A 14,450-nucleotide genomic window follows, 5' to 3' on the forward strand; every position below is an offset into this window, starting at 1 on the left:
ATAATTTATTTTTTAGTGAATAATTTATTCACTAAGAATAAATAAAAAATTATTATGGTTATATTTTATATGTTTATTAAAATAATCAATTCATATAAATATATATGACATATCAAATAAATTAATCATTAGCTTTTTCATATCATGTCATCTAGTAACTGTTTGAGTTCTCTTTCTTAAAGCAAAATCACCCGGGGTGATTTATGACCTTTGTTCATTTAATTCTTTGAAAACAGAATACCTAAACTTTTGCATCTATGAACTCTTACAAGATACAAACAATGCTCCTCACACAAAACCACTTCAATAAGGGGTACACCTTCTTATTATCTTGTGTGGATGTATTTTAGTACATACAAGTACATATTAAATATATTGAACACATATTTATTGATCAACTACTATATCCCCAAAGTCAAAAACAGGCAGAGATTTCTGCCTTCCTTAGACTTACTTTGCAGTGTAAATCTGGAGTTAAAGAGAGTGAAGTTGGCTATAAATATGAACTTGAATATCATCTGCACATAGATGATATTTAAAGCCACAAGACTTGAGGAGATGATCAGGGAAATAAGGTAATTTTTTTTTTTTAAAGAGATAGTTTCAAGGACTAGGGGAAGGGAGAAAGGAAAGAACTTTCAAGAAGTTTGATAGCAACAATGAATAGGAGGTACACTGAGGATTTGTAATTCTAGAAGGAAAGAGGTCAAACTTCAGGAGGTAATGAGTGAATGAGATGTACGAAACTGATATATTGGAGGGGTTGTGGATATTGGTAATGACAGGGTCTAGTTTCTGACCATGTGAGCAAAGAGCTCAAATTGGAAGTCAGTATCATTGAAAGACAAGAGCTCAAAAGATTGAGAGGACAGGCTCTTAAAAAGATTTCCTAAATTTGTGTTTTTGATTACTAAAGAATAAGGTAGGAAGAGTCCTAAAATTAAATGCAATAAGTTAGGAGGTATATTTATTGCAAAAATGAGGGATATGGCTGGGTTTTTATATCTGACGACACAATGAGGGAAAGCAGTGATACTGTGCACTGACAAGTTTTAAAACTCAGATATCAGTTGGAGGGAAGCGGAAGGTTTAAGAAGTGACAAGGAAGAACCAGAACCAGAAATCCTTTGCCTCTAAATCCGGGGTCCTCAGAGTTGAGAGGGCTGCAGGTACAGCTGTATCCCCAGTGGAGAGCCCAAGTCACTTTAGAGTAAAAGAGTGAAGGAAACACTCAAAATAACGGTGAACAACATGTGAGTTTTCACTTGTTAAAGGGGCATGACTTCCAGAGGGCACAAGGGAGGCATTCGGGGTGCTGGTTAGAGATGAAAAAAAGGTCTTCGAGCTGTGCTTGGGCTTATAGGGATTGCAGCATAAAGCTGACTGGGGTGATGTGGTTGTCTGCAGCTCTTGTGATGACTGACATTCTGAAACATAACGGTATTGGTCTTACAGAACTCAAGGCACACAGTGATAACAAGGCCTGACTGTTCGGGATAGGCAGGGCAATTTTGATGAGATGCAGTGGTTCACTGGTTCTTCTTAACCCCTAACCATGCAGGACATGAGGTGTGGAGGGTATCTCATACCAATCCCTTCACTAAGATTAGCCCTGATCCATGCTCATGAAGGTACATTTATTCCTGATGTTCATTTTCTTTTTTCACAATGACCCTTTTGATGGAATTCAGGACTTCTGGGGAAGAAAGTATTACAGTAAGCATGGCTCTCATGTGCCCCCTGTTGATGGAGGGTAAATACCTTGGAGAGTAATGAAAAATATACTTTCCTTCTCTCAAATGACAAGACCCAACTATTAAGGCCGATTTCAGTTTTCTGAACATCAGAAGGGAAGAAATGTAATTTCTCTTTACTCTTTACTTTCATTTTGTCACCAATATCACTCTATGTGCCTGCTATCTTTCCTATTAGGGTATGAGCTCTGAATTCAAGGACCAGGGATCATTGTATCTCTATTTGTGCTGTAACTGGAGAGGTAAGTTCTGCTTCTGGGACTTTGAAGGATCATTCCAACGTGGCTATGAAAATTACACTCAGAAAAGAATATGAAATTAAATATTTTATTCATAGGATTGATTTAGAAAAGGAAGGCACAGCACACTACACAAGAACAATACGGGAGGAGAGCCAACAAAGTGGGCTCAACCAAGCAAGTAAGAGCCAAGATGGAGAGTGAGGACTCCAGGATAAAGGTCTTTATTGAGGGTCAGGGTGCAATACACAAGTAAAAGGCATGAGGAGATTTCACTGGCACATCTGGATGTTACTAGTTCATAATTAAGGAGGGCAAAGTGTGAGTGAAAACTTTCAGCAGGGACCAGCCAGAACATATTGGCATGTGGGTCACTTGGAGGGTTGCTCCAAAACTGTTCTGGGGGATGTTAAGGCATCAGGAACATGTGAAGACTTAGAGATTTATAATACAGTATTATTTACCAGGAGGTATGGAATATAATTGGTGTTCAGGAAACATGACTAGCTTGCGAGCGGCAGAAAATATTCTGGAAACTTGTTTCTTAAATCTGTTTAGTGGATTTGGGCGGAGCCTGAAATTCCGCCGTTTCTGCAAAGCTACCAGGTGATGTCAATGCCACTTATTCATGGCCACACATGGAGTGGCCAGTTCTAATACGGTAGACATGTGTAAATAAAGGACTATGATCAATTGCTGTTGTTATAAAAAGTCTATAGTTTTACTTCCTTGTTATCAATAGATTTCTCTGTTTCCATACAAGGGAGATATTCTTTTTTACTTTACAGAAATCTTTGCCGTACTATTTATTTAAAAGATTTATTTATTTATTTATTTATTTGAGAGAGAGAGAGAGCAAGCACAAACGTGTGAGCAGGGGAAGGGCAGAGGGAGAGGAAGAGAATCTCCAGCAGATTCCCTGCTAACCACAGAGCCCAATGATGATGATGCAGGGCTCCATCTCATAACCCTGAGAACATGACCTAAGCTGAAACCAAGAGTCAGACACTGAACTAACTGAGACACCCAGACACCATATTTTGTGATACTCTTATTTATAAAACTTTGGTTTTCATGTTGTGCTCAGGAAAAATTGTATATTAGTCCACAGAAAAGGGAATTAACAAAGCAAGTCACAACCATATATAAAGAAGAACAGAGTGTAAGTAACTAGAGGTCATCTAGAATAATATCCTCTTATGATATGGCACCAAATGTCCATTGTGATCAAGGAGGGGGTTTGCATCTCAGGTGAGATGAATACACTTTTATCCCTAGCTCACAGAAGGCAGGACATCGGCTAGGGTAGATATAATAGATGAGGTGACAGAAGGGCGTTAGTTTTCAACATTTCAACAATCCAGTTTCTTGGACATTAAGTTCATTAAATTCATGATATTTATGCTCTTAAGGCCATTGACAAAACCTCATTCATTGACTACTACAATTGCCATTCTGTTGTTACACAATGCTGGACACATTTGCATTTGGGGGACAGTCTCTGGTAACACCCTGTGGATCATATTTTAGGAGCATACTGAGGGTATGGCTTGCTGAGAGTAATTAATTAATTTAATTAATTTCTTGGATTCAAGAGTCCCATGATAATTTTGGCACAAATTACCGAGAAGAAACACCATGACTTCTTTAAAATGTAATGTACATGGTTTTTATTAATGTCCAGAATTCTTTCTGTAGATACACATGTACTTTAAAGTTTTGCTTAGGGTTGGTTTGAATATATTATAAAAGAAGAAAAGATTATAAAATAGATTGTAAAAGAAGAAAAGTCACCGACATTTAACTTATCTTTATAAAACTTCTCCTGGAACTTATTTTAAAACACTTTATATAAATATTTAAATGTTGAGATACATGAGTGAGAATTACAGCCAAATAGAATCATAATACTGAAATTATATCTTTAGAACTGTGTGATTATTTAAACATGATATATCTTTTAGGACCTTAGGACATTTATGTCTTTTGCAATTAAATTGTTCTCTGTCTCCCGAGGTCTCTTTCATACACACAATTACACCAATACATAAACACACACACACGCGCATGCGCGCACATACACGCATTTATTTAATAGTAATCACAAGGTTTCTGACCCTAGTCATTCCCTAACTAATCAATAAACCTTAGCAGACCACTAGATTTAGATATCCTATTCTAGAAAAACTACAGAAAGAGCTTCCAGTTTAAAGTTTATATCACAGGGGCGTCTGGGTGGCTCAGTAGGTTGAAGCCTCTGTCTTCAGCTCAGGTCATAATCCCAGGGTCCTGGGATAGAGCCCCGCATCGGACTCTCTGTTCAGCAGGCCTGCTTCCCTTCCTCTCTCTCTGCCTGCCTCTCTGCCTGCTTGTGGTCTCTTGTCTGTCAAATAAATAAATAAAGTTTATATCTTATAAGCACTGTCCCACGCATAATGTTCCAGACATAAAACTATTTTTTTTGCCGTTGATTATTTCAGTTATTTTAATTGGTAAACAAGTTAAAAGGCACTTGTTAAATGTCCACTATGCTGATATTGCCAGTGATTTACCTACTTTCTTTCTTTCTAAGCAATTAATATAATAAAAAATAAATGATTGGAATTATAAGAATGAGAGGAGGAATGGCAGATTACATTTGGGTATGACCAAATTTGATTTTATATATATATATCACTTTGGATAACCACTAAGCATAAACCTCGTTTATGTTATCCGTGAGGTTGGCAAAGGCAACACATATCCCAGGATACATAAGAAAAGGTTTCAGCTCTTCAGTGCTAGCTGACATTTCTTCTCTCGCCCTTCATGCTTTTCTTCTTTTATATTCTACTAGATTTGGCTACTACATCATCCAGCCTCTGTTTTCCCATTTACTTCCTACTGCTGTTGGTGATCTGTGCAAGCTGACTAGGAATGTTCTTTTGACAAAGATAAACTACCTACATCTCTTACCTAGTAAACTGCCGCAATGTTTTTAGCCACCGGAGTAAAAAACACAATTATTCCCCTACATGTAAAAAAATATATATACTATTCCTATAACACCATTCCATTCTAGTTCTTCACTGTTGGACAGGTAGAGGTAACGGAAAACTTTCTCACAATCAAGGGACTCAGGGAAATTGTTTTTTTATTACTGCTAGAATCTTTGTGTCTTTGGAAGAGGTGACTTTTTATGTTCCTGCTTAAAACGAGTAGAAAGTAAATCTTCACAACTTAGTATCAATTACACGTTGTTTACTATGTTACAATACTATCAGAGGGCTGGCTGGAACTTCCCAATCATGAAAAATTATAAAGAGTTTACTACATTTTCGGTTATGATGAAAAGAAGTTTGAATATGTTTAGTATACATAAAGTATGTATTATGTATACATAAAATATATATATTATAAATGACTCCATAATGGAACTACTTTTTAAATAAACCATTATTAAAATCCTAAATTTACCATTGTTGGTATACCATCTACTTTAACATTTAACAGCTGATTATTCAGGGCCTTAATAGAAGGTCCTATTAATAACTTTTATTTTCTATACGTTCTAGTACTAGTTTCCTATACTTCAGAATTTAATGCTATCTTATGTACATGAAATCATATATAATGACAGATATCATCCCAAATTAATCATACCAGTGTATTCAATATTGAACACATAACTAAAAAATATTTTATTTAGTTATAGTTTACAGATTTTAAAATGTTTTATCAAAGAGATACTATTCCATAATACTTTTTATCTTTCACTTCTTAGGAATGGAAATGTCTCTAATTTGAAGTGTCAGATTTTTTTTAATAGTTTCTTTTATAGTTGTTTTTTTAAAATAATTTCTTTGATGTTCTGTTCTGTAAATGAATTTTGGCCTATAAAAGCCCGAATTTCCCTATCACATTAGATTAGTCGAAGTTGTTGCCCTGAAAATACAGAAGGGTGGGATAATGAGAAGTGATTAATAACAATATTTTACTTTTTTCTTTCTTTTCTGATTGTAATTATCTTAGTTTAAAAATAGATTGCCTTTTTTTGTTGTAATCTGTTTATTATATTTTCTTTATCACCAAATTCATCAGTGATTCTTTTTTTCTTTATTTTGGAAGAACTGCAGCTTTGATGTTTAGTATCATTGATTCAGTTTCCCATAGTAAATACTTTATTTGACCCTAATTTTTAAAATCTTAGTCTCAACTTCTCTATTATTTTTGCTTATGTTTCATAGAGAAGATATTGTCTTATGTTATTCTATCAAATACCTTTTTAAACATTTCTTATATCCATCTCCCTCACCCACACACACAAAAATCATTTCTGATCTGATTTTTCTAAAATATGCATAATGACCTTCCCTTTCTTTGTTCTGTAATACTACCCCCCTTTCTGATCACTTGTTCTAGAATCCGATGACCTTAGTTTATAATAGGTATTCATAAGGAGATAGTGTATGCACCATGTCCACTCATGGCCTTGTGTATGAAACAAAATCCTTGTATGAACGAAAGGGCAGCCAGTTGTGCACAGTCACTCTTCCAATCTTGTGTATGTACCACACGGTCAACTAATGTAGATTAATAAACATTCTAGAGTCAAACAGTTATTTGTCCTTATACTGAAATATGAATCTTGGCTCATCCCTGATCATCATACACTAAGTCATACTTCCTGACTTACATCTTCATTAGAGCACATTACTTATTAGGAATACATTACTGTAATGAAATACACCCAGTCAATTTTTTTCCTATGCCCTTATCTTCAGTAGAACACACACATGTGCACACACACAGAGTTTTCTTAGAGTTGAAGTTGCACACTTACAGTTGAAGATAGATTTAATATTGATACGAACACACAAATCATTCTCTGTCGATTTCATAAATCACTACCAAAATGTCAGAGAGGATGGATTGAGTTTTCTGTGTGGTTTATGGAAGATAAACCTTGGGTCTTCTTGGGTCTATGCAAGAAAGCCATCAGTGGGGAAGGACAAACACTACCTTAAACTCTTTTTTTTTTTTTTTAAGTAAAATCTGCATAGAGCATCATGTGGGACATGAACTCAAGACCCTAAGAACAATGGGGCTCCTGGGTGGCTCAGTGGGTTAAGCATCGGTTTTGGCTCAGGTCATGATCCCAGGGTCCTGGGATCAAGCCCCACGTCAGGCTTCTTGTTTAGCCCAGAGCGTGCTCCTCTCTCTCCCTCTGCTTCCTGCCCCCTCCACTTGTGTGCTCTCTCTCTCTCTTTTTCTGTCAGATGAATAAATAAAATCTTAAAAAACAAAAAAAAAAAAAAAACAAACAAACAAAAACAAAAAAAACCCTGAGACCAAGATCTGAGCTGAGATCAAGAGCTGGATGCTTAACTGACTGAGTGACCCAGGCAACCTTACCCTAAACTCTTAGACTGAGCAGCTTGCTGTTTTAGGTTTCCTCTACTTTCTCTCTATATATAATTTTTCTCAAACTCATATGTTAAAAAAAAAATCTAGTAATAATTTGGAAGTCATGACAATTAACCAGACATTGCTTTCAACAAAGTTGGCTTTAGAAAAACATTTCTAATAATAGAGCCACATTATAAAGTATGGAGTATTAGGATAACATACCTTTCAAACATTCTTTGAAGTACAAATAGATATGTGTACAAAAAAAAAATTCATTGCCCCTCACCCCCCACACACTGGACTTTTTCCTCTTCAAAATGTGTAGCATGGTGGATGACAATACAAAAGTGGCATTGAATTTATGACATTATTTTGGGTTATGGAGACTAAAATTATAATTCAAAGCACCATGTCAGTAAGGATTTCAGCAGAGGAGCAAGAGAACACTGTCTCATATCCAGTTTTCCCACATGTGTTCAAGAAGGCAGGAAGGACAAAGAGGAATTATGAGCAAATTTTTCTCTTCTACTGTTTTTATCTAAAACAAAACAGTAAATAAGATTCTTTACACGAAGCTTTGTTTTAAATGGTATTTGTTAGAATTGCGTCATATGTTCACCCATAAATGAAGAAGGTTCTGAACAGTTGAACATGACAGCTAGGAGTGTTACCATTTGAAAGCTGTAGTTCCATCCAGCTTCCTAATTCAACAGTGAATGGTTATATGCAAAATCTATTTCCTGTTGCGCTTGTCTTGTCTCTGCCATTTTTTCATGATTAAGTAATTTTAGCATATTTTTCTTCTTGGTCATTTGCTTTTAGGCATAGGAAAATCCTTTTACAGTACAAAAAAAAATGACATGATAGAAAAGTTCAGATACTGGATATAAACCGATGAGGGCAATTGAAGGACAATAATTCCAGGGAATTCTTCATATACTTTTAAAAACAAATCTCACAAGCAGATGCTGAATTTAACAGATCTATAGTTTGAACTTAAATAGAGACAGAATTTTTTCCATTTTCATAAATTGGGGATTAATATCTGGGCAGTGCAATACATAATGTTGGGTTCCAAAAATGTTAACATTGTTCTAAACAGGATATTTGTTTTCTTTTTAAACTACTACCATATCCTTAATTTTTTGGAATTCCTGACTCACTAGGTATCATGTTTAGACTCAGAACAAATGGCTCCTACTCCTGGAGCTAACTGTCTAACCACATACTGGTATGAATCAGTTCAAGAAGCAAGACTTGAGAATACTTATAGAAAGACACTTGATTTGTGGAACATATTGGTCAGATGTTTCAAGAGCACTATCAAATCAATACCCTGTAGACCCTTAACTTACATAATTTGTCAATTATATCTCAATAAAAAAGAAAAATACCCTGATAACCAATAGTCATAGGAATGTCTCTCTTTCTCCAGTAATTTGTAAATATCTCCAAAAGAAATTGGCCTATGTATATACACAATGGAATACTATGCAGCCATCAAAAGAAATGAAATCTTGCTATTTGTGACAACATGGATGGAACTAGAGCGTATCATGCTTAGCGAAATAAGTCAAGTGGAGAAAGATAACTATCATATGATCCCAGGGAAGTGGTGATGCAACATGGGGGCTTAAGTGGGTAGGAGAAGAATAAATGAAACAAGATGGGATTGGGAGGGAGACAAACCATAAGTGACTCTTAATCTCACAAAACAAACTGAGGGTTGCTGGGGGGAGTGGGAGAAGGGGGGTGGGGTTATGGACATTGGGGAGGGTAAGTGCTTTGGTGAGTGCTGTGAAGTATGTAAACCTGGAGATTCACAGACCTGTACCCCTGGGGATAAAAATATATTATATGTTTATAAAAAATTAAAAATTAAAAATTAAAAAAAAAGAAATTGGCCTATGTATTACTTATTGTCAATTTCATTTGGCATTTATGGTAGGTGTATGTCCTTTCAACTTCACTTGTGTAGCGCTCACTTTGTAAAATATGGTAGAAAATGTATTAGTACTGATCTATTGGAACTTTTATTTCTTTAAAAACTATCAATATATATCTGACTGGGATTACTGCTTATTTCATGATATGCCTATCACATAATGGGGGTACAATAAATATTTTTATAGTCTTAGGAAAAGAATACATTCCCCATAGCTATTATGTTCAAATAATTCAGTTTGTATTCCCAGGCTAATAATATCAATAAAGAATAAAAAGATGCCAGAGGGGTAAGGCATATCCTAAAAGAAAGAAGATTATCAACATAACAATTACATAGCTTCATAAATAATAGATAACTTGGAATCTCACAGTTTGTGAATATCTGTTTAACTTGTAAAATTGTTGTCTTGTAAAGTTGTATTTTATTGGAGTTTCATGATTTATGTCCTTTTCTGAACTCTTTCTTTATAGCTTTACACCTTCAGAATAATAAGGTTGGCTAGTTGTCAGAAAAAAAAAATGCCCAATAAAAAATTTTGTAGAGAGGGCATGTAACTATAACTCACTGATTCTGTTAAAGTTCTAAATGTTCAAAGATTATTATGTATGTAATATAAATCTATAGACCTATCTGCTTGTGATTAAAAAATAGGTCCACATAACCTACAAAATTACCAAAAAGTCTTGTCATATCTTATGGTGCTCATCATGAAATACCTCAAAGGACTTCCAAGCTGTCTCACATTTGAATATGAATCATATGTCTATTAATGTCAGTTGTCACCAGGAAGGTTGGATTATCATAAGGGAGAATTCTGAAATAAAACCCCTTTGTTTTCAGGTGGCTCAACTTCCCAGTCTCTATTGCTTCTATTTAGGTCTTCGCTTCACATGTTTTGCAGCATACTGTGTGGAAATGATGGGCATTTCATAAGAAAGAGAATATGCCATTATTATCATTTTTTTCTGGGCCATGATCTTCATTTACCATGGTCTCAAAAGGACAAGCTTTGGTGTTGCCCTAGTAGCCCAATACTGCTTGTTTCCTGACAAACTCATCTAATGACACTCATCAATCGAACTAATGTGAGTCTATCGTGATTCTCCTAGGTCATAGTGATTCCTTAATAAGCCTTTGTCAGTTTTACATTCTGGTAGATTATCTCATGAAAAAAGTAAAATCCAGGGCAGTATACATATCCAGTGAGAATTTTTGTACACACACACACACACACACACACACACATATCCTGAAAAATCATGGATGGGAGTAGGTAAGAGTGGTTCCTAGCATCAGCCATTGAAGAACCATAAGTCCCTTGCAATTTTAGGCCTCTGGGTTAATTTTTTACCTGACTCATCCTTTCATCTGGGAGGTATAGTTAATCTCAGTGGATCTATTTGTTTGTAGTCATTTAACTTCAATTGTGGGAACTCCATTTATCAGAAATACTTAAATAACTTGATTTTTTTTGGTATTTAAAGTGGTCATATTTCTCAATTGTGTTAATGAAGGGAACTTATTAATTTTGCTATTACAGAGTTACTCAGTTTCAGTATCAAAGATTAGTCTGTTATATGTTAATTATAATGAGATACCACCTCACACCAGTCAGAATGGCTAAAATTAACAAGTCAGGAAATGACAGATGCTGGCGAGGATGTGGAGAAAGGGGAACCCTCCTACACTGTTGGTGGGAATGCAAGCTGGTGCAGCCACTCTGGAAAACAGCATGGAGGTTTCTCAAAAAGTTGAAAATAGAGCTACCCTATGACCCAGCAATTGCACTACTGGGTATTTACCCTAAAGATACAAACGTGATCTGAAGGGGCACGTGCACCCAAATGTTTATAGCAGCAATGTCTACAATACCCAAACTATGGAAAGAACCTAGATGTCCATCAACAGATGAATGGATAAAGAAGAAGTGACACACACACACACACACACACACACACACACACACAATGGGATACTATGCAGCCATCAAAAGAAATGAAATCTTGCCATTTGTGACGACATGGCTGGAACTAGAGGGTATTATGCTTAATGAAATAAGTCAATTGGAGAAAGACAACTATCATATGATCTCCCTGATATGAGGAGGTGAGATGCAACATGGGGTGTTTGGGGGTGTACGAAAAGAATAAGTCAAACAAGATGGGATTGGGAGGGAGACAAACCATAAGAGACTCTTAATCTCTCAAAACAAACTGAGGGTTGCTGGGGGGAGAAGGGAGGGAGAAGGGGGGTGAGGTTATGGACATTGGGGAGGGTATGTGCTATGGTGAATGCTGTGAAGTGTGTAAACCTGGCGATTCACAGACCTGTACCCCTGGGGCTAATAATACATTATATGTTTATAAAAAATTTAAAAAGTTATTAAAAATTACTTACCTTTAATACAAACATATAAATACAAAGTCTTGCTGGTTTCTTTACAATTTGTCTTTCTCTCTCTCTCTCTCTCTTTTTAGAGAGTGAGAGAGAAATCGCATACACAAGTCAGGTGGAGGGTAAAGAGAGAAGGACAGACTCCCAAGCAGACTCTGTGTGGAGCATGGAACCCAATAGAGCATGTGGCTCTATATCAGGACCCAGAGATCATGACCTGAGCCAAAATCAAGAGGCAGATGCTTCACCAACTGAGCTAAGCAGGCACTTCTATCTTTCTTCTCTTCTTCTCTTCCAAACATAGATTCTACTTCAGGTCTTAAAACTGGCGTATATGCCATGTGCTATGCTCTAGCTTCTACCTTCCTTTCTCTATTCATTAGGGTTCCTTCATCCATCTACTAAAGCCTTTCTGGTTTAATTGTTCCTTTGGTTATTTTGCTTATACAACATGCTGAAGGCCATGGATCCTGTTGTTGAGGTATGTTTACTATATGGTCTACTCAGCTCAACCTTGGTCTCTCTCACTATACCAGTACTCTTGGGCCTTCTTTATCCTACTCCAAAATGTGCAGGAAATCTCTGATTCTATTTACACCACCTCTAGGCTATAAGTTAGAAAAGGCTGACTCTTCAGTCCATCCATCCAGACACCTTTTGCATCAATAGCCTCAAAAAATGCACCTGAATTTCCCCAAATTATGTGTTGAAAATGAGAAACAAGCACCCCTGCATTAGAATACCCTCCACATTTATTTGACCACTTTTCTTTCCCTTCCAGCCTAACCAGGTTTAGTATCATTCCAATGAGGAAGAGAAAGTGGCACAGAAAAAAGGTGGGCTTATCTAGCATATCAATTTGTGGTCTTTCTTGTAGCCCTTGGAAAATAAAGTTTATAAAAAAAAGAACAGTCAGTGACTGGTTCTTCATATTCTCTTTTAATTCTAAACTTCTTGATTGGAAGTTGAATGTATAGTTTGCTGTTATTGATCTATCTGATTAATTGTTAACTTTAAGACAGAACTTCTTCAATGGCACTAATATCTATAAAATTCATTTAAAATCAAAAGTTGTATAAATATTTGATGCATTTACCATGTTTAGAGGAGGTAAAAAATTTATCTTTTCCATAGCCCAAAGTACAAAATAAATATCTAGGATTCCATACTTCTACAAATAAAAGATTGAATAAATAATAAATTGAGGATGAGACAAGTAAATCATGCAGAATAACTCTATAATTTATATAGATATTCCACTACCCCTCAAGGCTGTAGGACAGAACTGCCCACCTCTTAAGTGTGGGTTGCACACAGTGGTCAAAGCAGACAATGTAGAAAGAGGGAAAAAAGAATATATTTTCAGCAGGGAAACCTGACAAACACTATCTTAGTCAGGTGATGAAAGTAAATGTCAACAGCAATAAGTCAAGTTGCTAGTATGCACCCTTGAAATGCAATAAAAATAACAACTTTTTCTGTGGTCTTAATCTCCAAAATACATAAGCCCTATCTAATTATGGGAAAAATATCAAACCCTACCCGATAATCCTCAAAATTGAAGGTCATCAAAAACAAGCATATTTGGAGGATGATTGAAGAAAGGGCATTCAGGAGGACTGTGAATAATTTGACCTAATGGAGAAATTTCAAGTAATTCAGTATAGTATTCAGTAAATAAAATAATGTGAAAAAAATCTAGTTTATATGAGTTTGGAAGGGACCAAACCGTGATCTTTTATATACCACACCAAGAAGTTTCCATTTGGAGCTTTCTCACAGTTCTTTTTTCTTTTTCTTTTCTTTTTTTTTTTTTTTTTTAAGATTTTAATTATTTACTTGACAGAGATCACAAGGAGGCAGACAGGCAGGCAGAGAGAGATGGGGAGGTAGGGAAGCAGGCTCCCTGCTGAGCAGAGAGCCTGGTGCCAGGCTCAATCCCAGGACCCCAGGACCATGACCTGAGCTGAAGGCAGAGGCTTTAACGCACTGAGCCACCCAGGCACCCTTCACAGTTCTTAAACTGCAATCTAGGTGTTGTAGTTTATCGATTAGAAAATACAGCAGAAGGAGCAGACTAAAGCAAATTGATTGAAGGATGATAAATAAATGCAGTAAAATGGAATTGTCTGATTTTTCCCCTTCCTTAAAATGTTTATATATGACTTTGAGTAAACATGTTTATCCCTTCATTATAGAATGCTTTGTAACTTTCTCAAATGGTATCTCATTTGAAGTCTTTTCTTCTTAATCTTCTTTTCAAATTTTTTGGACAAGGACTATTATACCTCCCCCTTATTCTCTCCCACTGCCACTTAAAACTAAGCATAAAATTAATATATTTTTAATGATCAGTGACCCATGTAACAATAGACAAGCTTTAGGGCAATACATTTCTACACATATGTAAGCTGATTTTTTTTTTGTAATTTGTATTGTTTACCTGTCATAAACAGTTTTCACTATTTTTAAACTACTCTGAAATTAAAAGTGGTCTTCATTTTCAAATGCTAAAACTAAAATTAATGGTAGAATACCTAACCTTTCATTACTATTACAGTAAAATGACAAATAACAAATGGCAAATTGTATGTTGTAAATAAAACTTTCTTGGTCCTTTTTATCCATACAACATATATCAAAATCTTAGTGTTTTAAGTTGCATATTATTGCTTATTGAACAGAGTTTCAAGGCAATTAGCTTGACAAAAGACATTACAGTTGATC

The sequence above is a fragment of the Mustela nivalis genome, assembly GCF_964662115.1.
Source record: "Mustela nivalis genome assembly, chromosome: 3".
NCBI lineage: Eukaryota > Metazoa > Chordata > Mammalia > Carnivora > Mustelidae > Mustela > Mustela nivalis.